General features: G+C 44.4%; 1 protein-coding gene across 2 annotated transcripts in view; it reads left to right on the plus strand.

Moving 5' to 3' along the window:
- Nucleotides 1–439: 439 nt before the first annotated feature.
- AZIN1 (antizyme inhibitor 1) overlaps nucleotides 440–12,329 on the plus strand; it is a 60,290-nt gene continuing 48,400 nt past the window's right edge. Inside the window, exons 1-2 of one of the 2 annotated variants that reach the window (XM_073330405.2) lie at nucleotides 440–828; nucleotides 8,214–8,351. The gene's annotated coding sequence lies outside the window, so the exon portion shown is untranslated. The remainder of the gene's footprint in view (nucleotides 829–8,213; nucleotides 8,352–12,329) is intronic. The other variant, XM_073330406.2, reaches the window with a different exon arrangement.

The raw sequence follows: 12,329 nt of genomic DNA on the forward strand, positions 1-12,329 counted from the left end.
CGCTTCACAGTAAGCTTGGAGTAGCCAACTTTAATTTTTGTGATGATTTTAAAACACGAGTTCAACCTAAAAAAGGGGTCCTGAAACATTTTTCAGTTCTTACTAAGGTGCCATACAGCCGACCTTCGCCGCCACGGTCTCAACCCTGGTCGCCCCGCCCATATTCCAACATCCTCCCGCCCCCCCCCGTTCCAATTTCAATTCCTGGGGGAAACACGGCGGCCGGGCCCGGGCCCGGCTGCAGCTCCGGGGCTGGATTACGTCACGTTTCCCACCTGCGGGCTGGGAGCTCCCGCTGCCTCGCCCAGCCGGCAGCTGAGGAGCAAAGGGCAGGGGGCGGCTCCCTGCCGGCGCATGCGCCCCAGGCCTGTCCAGGGTGGTGCGCTGCGCCCTGGGTAGCGGAGGCGGGAGGCGGCGGGTTACCGGCTTTGCTTTCTGCAGGCACCGCCCTCTCCCCCATGCTTGTGACGCGTGGCACCGCCCCCCGCTCCTCCTATAAGTGCCGGGCTGCGGCGCCCCCTTCTCTTCTTTCCTGCCTGCTCGGCGTCGTTGCGCGTGTCCCTGCCTGGCCGCCCGCCGCCGCCACCACCACCCCGCTCTGCCCGGCTCGCTCCCCTCGCGCTCCCGGCCTGCCCGTCTCTCCGCGCCCGTGCCCCGCCGTCCCAGCGCTGCCCTGCGCTCCCCCTGCCGGCCGCCCCCGCAGCCTATGGCCCTGGAGGGCGCCGCTGCCGCCGCCTGTATTTCTGCTGTAGGTTCCCACATCCCTCTTTAAAAATTCCGCCTAAAAAGCGAAGACGATTTACCAAATCTTTCGGGCCGTTGTCCCACGTGAGTACCCGGGCTGGGGGCAGGGCGGAGGGAGACCCCCCACCCCCGGGGACACTGGGCGTGGGGTGGGGGCAGGCCGACCCCCTGCCCTCCGGCACTGCGTATTGCTGCGCAGGGGCCGGTGGAGGAGGCGGGGGGAGACCCCCCCCCCCAAATGCTGGCACATCCCTTTTCAGTATGGCCGGGGAGGGGGGTGGGGTGGAAAGCGAAGGCCCCAAATCCCGGGGGCTGGGGCGAGGCAGAGACCCCCCCCCCCCACGCCTCCAACGCTGGCAGCTGCGAAGCAGACGCCCTCCCAAGCCTGGGGCTTGTTGGCGGGAGGTACGGGCACAGCTGGGCTCTGCGGGCTTTTGGCCCCAGACCTCCCGGCTGGGGGAGGGCAAGTTCCTAGGGCTTGGCAGGCTCCGGCCCCCCGGAAAGAGCGGAGGATGTTTGTCCCCTTCCCCACATGACGAGAGGGCGGGGGATCCAAGCACCGCTTCCATCCTCGGGAGGGATCTGCAGACCTTCGGCCACCCCTGCCCCGAGCAGCGGCTGTGGGAGGCGTGAGCTGCAGGTCCTTGGCAGCCGTGGCGGGCTGGGGGAGCCGCGGGCAGCACCCCCCTTTCCAGCAGCGGTCGCTGGGAAGAAGAGGACGAGTCACAGATTTGCGCCCTCCCCTAGTACGCATTGCTGCGGATCTCTGCCGCTTAATGCGGGGCTGGCGTGTCCTCACTGAGCGGGGCAGAAGTGAGGTGCTGTTGCACATTTAACAACGGAATGTGTGTGTGGAGGGTGCTCAGCAGCTGCTCCTCAAACATGGCGGACACCCGTGTGTGTGTGTGAGAGAGAGAGCGGGGATCTGGGGGCTGCTGTGCCGTGGCTGATGTATCCGTTCACTGGGGGGAGGAGAGGAGACGAGCCACAGACCCAAATGTGCCTATGTAAGGGGGGGCTCAGCAGCTGCTCCAACATGGCGGATTCCTGTGGAGGGGGTTGGGTGGCTATGTGTGATGTGTCTCAGTCTGAAGTGGGTCAGTTAGCAGTAATAGCAGACTCCTCCTCCAGCTGCTTCTGCATTGCTCGATGCCCTTTTTTTGGGGCTGGGGGAGGAGAGGGGAGTCTCTTGACTTGGCTACTTAATAACAGTGAAAGGAGACCCCTCTCCCCCAGGAATAGTCCTTGTAGCAGGAGCTGTTTCATCATCACTTCTGAGTCAGGGCAGCTCTGACAAGGGGTAGTGTTGTTTCCCTCCCATATGGATCTTTGCTGATTCTCTTTCTCTCTAGTAAACTGAAAAGGAGTACTTGTGGCACCTTAGAGACTAACCAATTTATTTGAGCATGAGCTTTCGTGAGCTACAGCTCACTTCATCAGATGTTTACCGTTTCCACGGTAAACATCTGATGAAGTGAGCTGTAGCTCACGAAAGCTCATGCTCAAATAAATTGGTTAGTCTCTAAGGTGCCACAAGTACTCCTTTTCTTTTTGCGAATACAGACTAACACGGCTGTTCCTCTGAAACCTGTCTCTAGTAAACTGACACTCAGAATGCCATTTTGGGGGGTGTAGGGAAATAGGTTTGTAACTAGATGTTTTGATCAGTAAAGAAGGCCTGACTAGACAGGGGAGGAGGGCAAGGGAGCAGAAGAGGGGTTCGTAGCATGGCAGAGACTCCTCTCGCTTCTCAGAGGCCATGTTGTGTGACTGTGACTATCCATCCGGGTTCTGTTGTGGTGTCACACACCTCTTTTCTTATCCCCACCACTTGAGCCATGTTGTGGGTGCTGGCAGGTGGTAACCCCAATGATATCTTCATGCTCTGCCTTTGTTACTGGGGTTCATGACAGGGGCATGTGTGAAGCTCATGTGGCAGCAGTGGGAGGTGTAGGGGTTGAGGATACTGCACAAGTGGCTTACTGTAGCCCTCTCCCAGGGGTCTTAATGTCTTGGGCACATTAACTTAATGCTGATATGCCAATGGGTAAGGAATGCTCTTCTGTACCCCCTCTATCCTGCTTAGCAAACACCCTCAACCTCAGACACAATCTCTCCTTCCCTTTTTGCCTCAAGGACGGACACACACACAAATATTCTCCCCTCCCCACCACCAGTCTGTCAGGCTAACAGTAACTGGGTTGCTGCTGCCCACCAGTTCTTTTGGAATTGTCTCAATTAAGCCCATTTTCACTGTTTTGGCTGCCTTGGGAGTCCTTTTGGTCTGATTATTTATGTCCTCCTCAGTCACAGTGGTGGCCTGTGGAAAGTGTATGAAGGAGGATTGAGTCACTACTCAGCTTCTGGTAGAATGTGTACAAAGCGGGTCTGGCTGTCAGTGTATTCTCAGAGTGGTGTCAGCTGGGTATGTTTGTGTCATGGTCCCAACACCTGCTTCATTGGAAGGGGGTGCTAGGAGAAAGAAGAGCCAGGTATATTGTTGTGAATTGGGGGGGGGGGGTGAGTATACAAAGGGGAGCTTGTGAGGGAACTGTAGGGCTTTTTATACATCCATATAGACGCAACAAGGTGGGGACTGTAGTATGTTTTCAAGTGTGTATGCACATGTGTATGAGGTGATAGGGTTTGGAAGACTCATGTTCTCACACTTAGCACGATGCCATCCATATAAAATGTAAGCTTGGAGTCAGAACAAATGTGTAACTGCAATAAGGGTGGATCCAAATTGTGGGTATCAGAGGAAAGCAAGACTAAATCTCTTTCAGTCCTTTTTGGTATGTATCTTCTGCTATGCAACATCCTGCACAACCAAGAAGTGACAGTACACAGGAGCAAAAGTACTGTTACTGCAATTCTCTGCTTGCTGCAATTCAGACCCTGTCTACAGCAGTCTCTGGTGGCTCAGCATAGCTTGTTTGGGTAGCCCCAGTGGAATACAGCTGCATTGTGTCAGTCACTGTGGGAAGCGGCTGTATAACAATTACAAAATGGATTAGCTCTGGCTTTCCTTTCTCTGGGCCCCTACTCAGAACTTGTTCTTTTACACTCATGCTTATGTGTGAGTGAGCTGAAGTGTTGCCCCAATTCTTCTTCCTCACCGAGTTTGTGAGGGTTGCCAGCTTTAGAGATAATGCACTTGCTTGCTGTTCTTCCCTTGGTGAATGTGAAAGACAACAGCATTTCAGCCTGAATAATGGTGGTGGAAGGGGAGGAGGGGTTTGTTCCAGTCTGGACTGGTCCAGTCTGGTTCTTTCCTTCCTGTCACCATGCGAACAATGCTGCTGCCGTTGCCGTCGCGGCTGCTTGCGACACTGCATCCCCCCACCCCATGTGTCTGACTGCAGTGAGTGCAAGAGTGGATGCCCCCTCCCTGCTCTGCCTCATATACGCTGAACAGTAATTCTCTCCAAAGCAGCTCCAGCAGGCACGCTCTTCTGCCTGCCTTCTCTCTCTATTCCCTAGCCAGGTGGCAGACAGGCAGCACTGAATTCCAAGTCTGTGGGGAGGAGGGGATTGTGGCTGCTTCTGAGGCTAGGATAGGGTTTGGTAGTAACATAGTAATGTAAATATTTCTCTGGGGGGGAGGGGTAGGGGAAATCCTTCTGTGTTAGAGAAACTGAGCTACAGTGAGCTGTACCTCTGGCTGCCCCAGCCTATGCTGTAAAATTGAAAGGGGACTGTGTACCTTGTCTAGTTTTGAGTCTCAAGTATTTTCCTTAGTGGGCTTGATGCTGATGTGAATATTCTGTGTAATAAATTGTACCATTCTTACAATAGAGGGGAATTAGGAGTCTCACCTTCTTGGGGGGGGGGGGAATTAGGGACATTTAGTCACATAAACACTTAATGAAAATAATGTAATGAGCTAATTTACATAAACCATAAGCTTCAGTTTAAAAGTAATTATAGATTTAGTGCTGGTGAAAGGGGTCAGATGGATACTCTGGCAACAGAAGCCATTGTGATCTGCAGGGCGGCAGGGAAGGCAAGCTTCTCACACATACTGTCCTACCCGCATGCCTCGACAGTGATCTTGAAGGGAGCTAGGGACCATATTGGGATAGTTCAGTTTCCATGACCCATGCACTTCATGCTGCCTCTAAGTGTGCCAACCATTGTAAACCTGTGAGTCATGCGATTCTGGATTGTAGGCGTTTGGGCCCTGGATATTTGAGTTTAGTGCCTTGAGTTTTTCCTGTTTGTAAAATGGTATGGACAATGAATGATTTTATAAGTGTTGTAAGGCAAAGTACAGCTACTAGGCATTTAGTTTAAAAAAAATCCTCATCTGAAAACTTCTCTTGGTAAAGAACAATTTTTATTGCCACCTTTGAGACTTTCAGTCAAAATAGGGAAAAATCAAGCATTTCAGTTTGGACATGAGGCAATTCCTTTAAAATCTGTGCTGCCCAGATGAATTAGGGACATGTGGCAACCCTGTGTGAAATGTTAGCATGTAGTACTTTACATTTTAGCACTGTCCTGTTTTGATCTGGAAACTGAACGTTTTCATTAGTTAAATTCTTTACCTCTTAGAATAAAATTCTTTCCTCAGACTTTCTTGTCAACTGCTGGAAATGGCCCACCTTGATTATCACTACAAAAGGTCCGTCGGTCCCCCGTGTCGCCCGCCCCCCCCGCGCTGGTAATAGCTCACCTTAAGTGAGTACTCTCCTTACAGTGTGTAACAATGGTAACACCCATTGTTTCATGTTCTCTATGTATATAATTCTCCCCACTGTATTTTCCACTGAATGCATCTGATGAAGTGAGCTATAGCTCACGAAAGTTTATGCTCAAATAAATTGGTTAGTCTCTAAGGTGCCACAAGTACTCCTGTTCTTTTTTCAAAAGTCAGACTTCATTAATGCTGTTCTATCCTTTATGGATATTTGAGAGTTAAATATTCATGCATGAGAAGTGAATTGTACTTTCTATACATTAGTAGAGATCACTAATAAGGGGAGAGTGTGGGGGGAAATCCTGAGTTTAGGACTTCAAATGCTAAGTATGTTTAAAATTCCAGTGCATTCCTCTAAAACACAACACAACGAAGTTATCACTAGGGAAAATTGTCAATTTTTATTCCAACTCCAAGGAAACTTGCTCTCGTGCTCGCGCGTGCTCTCTCTCTCTCCTTGCGGCATGTGGCAAAATTTATTTTGACTGTAGTGCAGATCATATTTGCTTGTAGTGTGGCCTTTTATGTACTCTAGTAAAGGTAATCTTTTCTGCTTGCAACACCTGTTTTTAAGAGACTTAGCTTGCTGTAAAAGTGCTCTCAGTTTGAAAGCCGCATACAGATGTTCATTTTTTGAACAGCATCCAAAAATAGTGTAGATATTTAAACATTTTGCTTTTGTGATATTAACACTTGATTTTAAAACATATTTCTTATGCCAATATGTTATTGGCTTAGCTTTAATTTAAAGAATTCCAGTGGAAAAATTAAAGTTAACTGAACATGAAAAGTAACTTCGTCAGCTAGAAGTAAAGAATCCCAATTCATTTTTAACAAGTGTAGTTCAGTTTTAATAGTCATAACTGTATTAGTAAATGTTCTATAGTTTTGTATTGTAAAAATGACATTTTATTAATGAGATTCCACTACAGCACTGCTATTATGCCTTTGTTGGGATGGAGAGAAAGAGGATACGTTTGGAGTGCAAATTATGGAATGTGAACTAGCCTAATTCTCCTGTGTTTGCTCACTTATCCTTGCCAATACATACATAAGCAACTGCTATGGCTGAAAAGATAAAGATGTGATAAAGGATCTGTAACAGACTAGTTTAGATTGCTATCGGTCATTTTTGATAGCCCATATGTATTCAGATTTTTAAGTTTAATGTAGATTTACTTTTATTAAATATTGGTAGTATTCTGTTTTTTATACCATGGATTATCACACACTTTTTAATCTCAGCATGTCCCAGGTTTCAAGATGACCAGTTTGCTTACACTGGTTATTTCAATTATTTTAAAATGTGACAGACACTGAGTTTGTACCTGTGAAGAATTCAGTTTGTGTAAGCAGGGTTGGTTTAAACTCCACTGTGACCTATTATGGTACTTTTTGAAATGACTATTGTAATTGAACTCAGGTGTATAAACCTCATATTTTAACACCTAAGGGGCTGTCTACATAGGGACAGCTAAGAAAATTAGAGGTGTGAATTTGAAGTGTATTAGAAAAACTGCATTAAATTCCTGTGTGGACGCTGTTACTCAGAATGGAAGTGGCCTTAGTTTGGTTTATTTCAGTTCACTTTGGAACTAAACAGGATTAAATTAACTTCCAGAGTGAATTGAAATAAACCAAATTAAGGCCACTTTAATTCAGAATGAATGTTTTCATGTAGTGATTTAATGCAATTTAACTATGCCACTTTGAATTCACACCTTTAATTAATTTGAATTAATTTTCTTTGCTGTCCCTCTGTAGACAAGACTTTAGTTTGACTTTTGCATCTGTATTTAATAGCTTGGCCCTTAAGGGCCCATTGAACTGCCAGTTTCTTGATGCACAGACTCTGGCCTCCCCATAGCTCAAGGCCCCTGACTTTTCCCCTAGAATACATTCCCAACCATTCTCTGTTAAGGGGGTGGGTGGGGAGGAAGTAGGAGCACTGTAGGAGGTCCTAGAAGATATGTACCCACTTGGGGGTGGGGGCTAATTAGAGCTGGGTAGGAATTGGGGAAATACGTGTTTGACTCTGAGGGGACTCGTGGTGCATGCAGCATCTTGACTTGGATTAATTAAATGTGGTCCTTGAGAGAGGGACTGCAGGCCCATGAACTATGGGAAGTTCTTCAAAGAGGATCTGTTCTAACAAACCTGTAGTTCATCATTGGTGGGCCATCAGAACAGTCGTGCTCTTTGCACCACTTCTGACTCTGTTAATCCCCTCAAAGATGACTATTAAATTCCATGTGTACCACCTGATGACAATTACAGTCCCATACCCCCTGATGTCACTCCATACTCAAGCTTAATTCTCCTGTGTACTTCCCACTGTCTCCCTCACCCGCGGATTGTTATATTTTGTCCTTGTATCCACTGCCTGTAGTCCCATTTTCAATCGTTGCACATAGCTTTGACCTCCTGTGCTCCTATATAGGCACCTGCTGTCCTGAATTTTCATAGTTGCTATCTGAGACAATAAGGGGAGGAGGTTCTAGGAGGGCATAAATATCAAGAGGCCATAAGGTGGATAACATCTATTGATAGTTAAACATGTCACTGTTGACAGTTTGTCTTGCTTATGCTCATTTGTGTGTGCACTCACCTTTGAAAAACAGGCTTTGTAAGTTGTTGTAAATTACTATAAAAGGAGACAGCAGTCCATATTAAAAGTGCAGTTAAGAACAGAAGTTGCATATTTGAAGGTAAAGTGGTGTTTACTCCTAAGTTATAAATTTTATTTATCTATGTATTTTTCCTACAGGGCAAACTCTCTGATCAGGTTTACAACTATCCAGAAGGCCTAGGAGAAGTGCTTTATAGAGAACAGTTCGACTTCAACGCCGAGCCACCTTGGGAACCTAGCTGATGATAGTAGGGTTCCATCTCCTAACTTGTCCATGTAAGTCTGTTTTTTTTTTTTATGGCTACGCAAGCAAGGAAACAACTTAAAGAAATGTGTAGGACACATCTATTCTCTTTTATAGATCCAGACATCTTGATAAATATTTAATTTACTTCGTTACAAGAGTTCTTAATAGGTGGGGAAATGTGTGGAATCTTGGGCTACAAATCAGGAATGCACTTAAATTTGTGCTGAAGTCTCTCCCTATTCAGGAAGGGTGCTTAAGCATGTGTTTAAGTCCCATTGAAGTCAGATGCTGAAATGCTTTCCTGAATCACAGCTACAGGCTACAGAAATTTTTGAAATAAAATGCTATATTTATTTCTAATCTGTTTGACAATTGTAGTTCCATTGTGCTAAGTTGGAGATCATAGCTATTTAGACTATTGAATCATGTTTGGCACAGCACTATATGTTTTTAATGTTTTATATCTAAATAGTTAAATCTGCTCTTGTAAACAGTCAGTATGAATACTGCTCTAGAAGGGTGAGCCTCCCCAAAAGCCTGTCTGCATTATTTGCTAATTACCTTGCTACTTCCACAAATAGTTATAGTTCAATTAGAGTAGAATCTTGAATTCTGTGCTGGACTGACATTATGTACAAATTATAAACAGACTTAAAATTACAGTGGCAGGCTACGAAAGAAAGCAACGACTTTGCTCTCTGATAACGAATATCCATACCAGATCTTCCAATACCATAAGACTTGCACTTCTGATGACTTAAGTGTATTAGTGACTAAATGTTCAGGTATTAGTTATTGTAATTTTCTTAAAGTTGAAAAACCTAATTTCTTGGAAATCCAGAACTCATGCCAGTCATTTTTGAATCAATTTGGTTTTTTTTCCAATGGCCTCTTTTAACTTGCAAGATCTTGCTCCGTATTTTGCACTTGTGTAGTCTCCTTTTGTATAATATTGTAAAACAATTGCTTAAGATGGCTATCATAAGTCTTACTGTTTAAGTGTAACCCTAAAAGTTAAGATGGCTTGATACTCTATACATGGTACCTTTTTTCTCAGTTTGGCTCAAAGTAATATGCTGTGTCGGTTTATTTGCTAATTGCTGTATAACTCTTACTTAAAAACTTCGGGGTGAGATTTCCAGGAACACTCATGTGCTTTTGAAATGACCCTTCAGAGTTAAATGAGATGCCAAAGTGACTGGTATTTATAAGGTATCTAATACAGATGGAATCCTATATTAGAAAACACTTTGGTGGGAGAGGTTGGGGAACAACTTGGCTGATCATGACTTGTAGCTTCGTTTTGTCGGGGTTATTTTTCTTCAAGCTTATGAGAAAATTGTTTTGAATTAATCTAAATATGCTTACTTTTATGCTTACCTTCTGAGAGAATGTTTCTCAAATTGAAAACTGCCTGAAAATCTCTTGCTTGCTGTTTTGCAAATAACACCTATGATTACTGTAATAGATGTTTCTTTTTCAGGTTTTTTTCCTTTTTCCCACTTTGAGTTTCACTGCACTTTTTACATGGTCAGTTCTCCTTGACAGATGGGTCTTTCACAGAAATAGGGGATAAAGGAAATACATTTAAAATGATAGGAAAATGTCATTGCAGAATCAGAAGAATTGTCAGAGAGGCGGGTGTAGTGTACAATCGAAAACAATTTTAAATTCGTTTTGAAAACTGGCTAGATACAAATCTCTAAGTTGATTAGTTACAAAAGCTACTAGACAATGTTCTAATGTTAAAGCCTCCTAATTCATTTTCTTTTTTTACTGGTGAATTAGCAGACATGCCATAGGAAATAGTGAAAATTGGTTTATCGTAGAGCTGGATATATTGTTTGTAACGATGTCTTAAGACATTCTGGTTTTCTGTTTTGTGGTAGGAACTGTTACTCCTCAAATAGTGTGATATGAGTTTAAGGAGATTAAATCTTAATTTTCTAGTGATGTATAAAGCCACAGCACACAACTGTTAATCAGCCAATACACGCACATATTGGGTGTGCTGAAGCACAGCAGTCCCTCAAACACAGCCAAGATGTGCTTAAATTAGCTGATTAATGTGCACCTAGGGAGTTTGTTCCACTTATAAAATGGTTTATTGAGGAAAAAGTCAATTAAGCGTTTAAGCATAATTATTAATCTGTTTCATACAGACACTCATAAAAATCTGCTTATGTCTGAGGATGTGTTTATATTCCCATTAAACCTGCTTCCCTCCCATTTTTCTTCCTTCTCTTCCAGCTGATGGTGGCAAAGGAGGAACTGCTTGAGCTGTTTTCCTTTTAAACTACTATGATCCCATTCTCTTGCTTAGCTCTGCCTTGCTCTTTCAAGCCCTGCTCCTGCTGATCAGCATATCTGGGCTTGCAAATGTGGTTTGATCTACTTTAGAAAATCTGCTTTGTTTGCTGCCAGATCCCACTGAATGGAGAGATGAAGGGGAAGTAGTAGGCAGTGGGGAAGCCATTTAACTTTTAGCCAGACCCATCTCTGTCAGGTGAAAGAAGTAGTGGTTCAGAGCTGTCTGAATTTTACAGCTCTTGCCTTCTCTAATCCCATCATCCACTTTTTTATAAGATAATTTAAAATTAAAGATTATTCAGATGAAAATTTAAGATTTAAATTGAATAAGTTTTAAAAGTGCTTGGCTATTACAGCAATCTTGTTGAAGAAACTTTGTAGTCCTGATGTGAATTCATTGGGAGAAAATTACATGTTTGAAGTCTCTTCTCCCACTCAGACTGCAGCTTTCATCCAAGCCATTTTTGTAATCTTTTAAAAAAGCAACCTTAGAATTGCATTTTTAACCCTAGACTAAAGGCTTTCAATGGATACTACTTAGGCTAAATAACACATGTTGTAGTAATGCATAATAACTGAGTGCACTTGGTTAAATTTAAAAGGTCTATCTCATGTACATATATATCTCATGTACCCATTACTGTAGTATCCAAGCACCTCACAATCTTCAGTAAATTTAGTGGCCAAAGAACTATGGAAGAAACTTGGGCAAAACATAAACAATTGATTTATCCTAAGCTTTGCATATTTGAAAGTCTTGGATTCTTCAGTTACTGTTCAGAAGTCCCTGTGCAGATATTAACTTTAAATCCTGTTTATAGTTTTGCCTAGTGAGCAGAGCTGAAGCCGCTTAACGAGTTTATTCCTTTAAGTTCTTGCGGTCAACTTTTTTCTCGTATAATGATGCCTAATGGATGTATTCACTTATGATTTATTAGGTGAGTATAAGTTTTACTATATGTACGGTCCATAAGAACTGATCAGTAGTAACATTATTTTCGGCTCCACTCCTCACATACCCAGTTGTAGAGCTACAGTTCAACTGCAAAACCAGAAAACGAGCTGAGCTAAACATAAACACATCAGCTCAGTGTTCCCACTGATTAGACTACTGACGAAAGGGCAGTCAGGGAGTAACTTTGTCAGTAGATGTTGTAAGGAGGGGCGGATCACAGACTTTCATAACTTTCCATAAACCAGTGGGACCAGTGGTTTCTATTAAGCTCTGATTTTTGATATTGGTGATATCCCAGAGTGGTGTATTCCTATAGACCAGAAGTGACCGTCATGATTATCTAACCTGACCTGCACATCACACGCCACAGAACCTCACCCATCCACTCCAGTTTGTCACATCTTGATTTAAAGACTTCAAGTTACAGAAAATCCACTATTTAATCTAGTTCAAACCAGCAAGTGACCTGTGCCCCATGCTGCAGAGGAAGGAAACCCCCCCACCCCCATCAGACACATACCCAACCCCCAGGTCTCTGCTAGTGTGACTAGGGATGTGGGGGATTCCTTCCTGTCCCTGAATATGGTGATCATAAGATCCTGAGCATGTGTATGAGACCCCCCAGCCAGATACTTAGGAAAGAATTCTCTCTTGTTATTCAGAGCTGTTGCCATCTAATGTCCCATCTCCGGCCAGTGGAGATATTTGCTACTAGCAGTCTTGGATGGGCCAAGTGCCATTG

Source organism: Lepidochelys kempii, chromosome 2 (assembly GCF_965140285.1).
Source record: "Lepidochelys kempii isolate rLepKem1 chromosome 2, rLepKem1.hap1, whole genome shotgun sequence".
Classification (NCBI taxonomy): Eukaryota; Metazoa; Chordata; order Testudines; family Cheloniidae; genus Lepidochelys; species Lepidochelys kempii.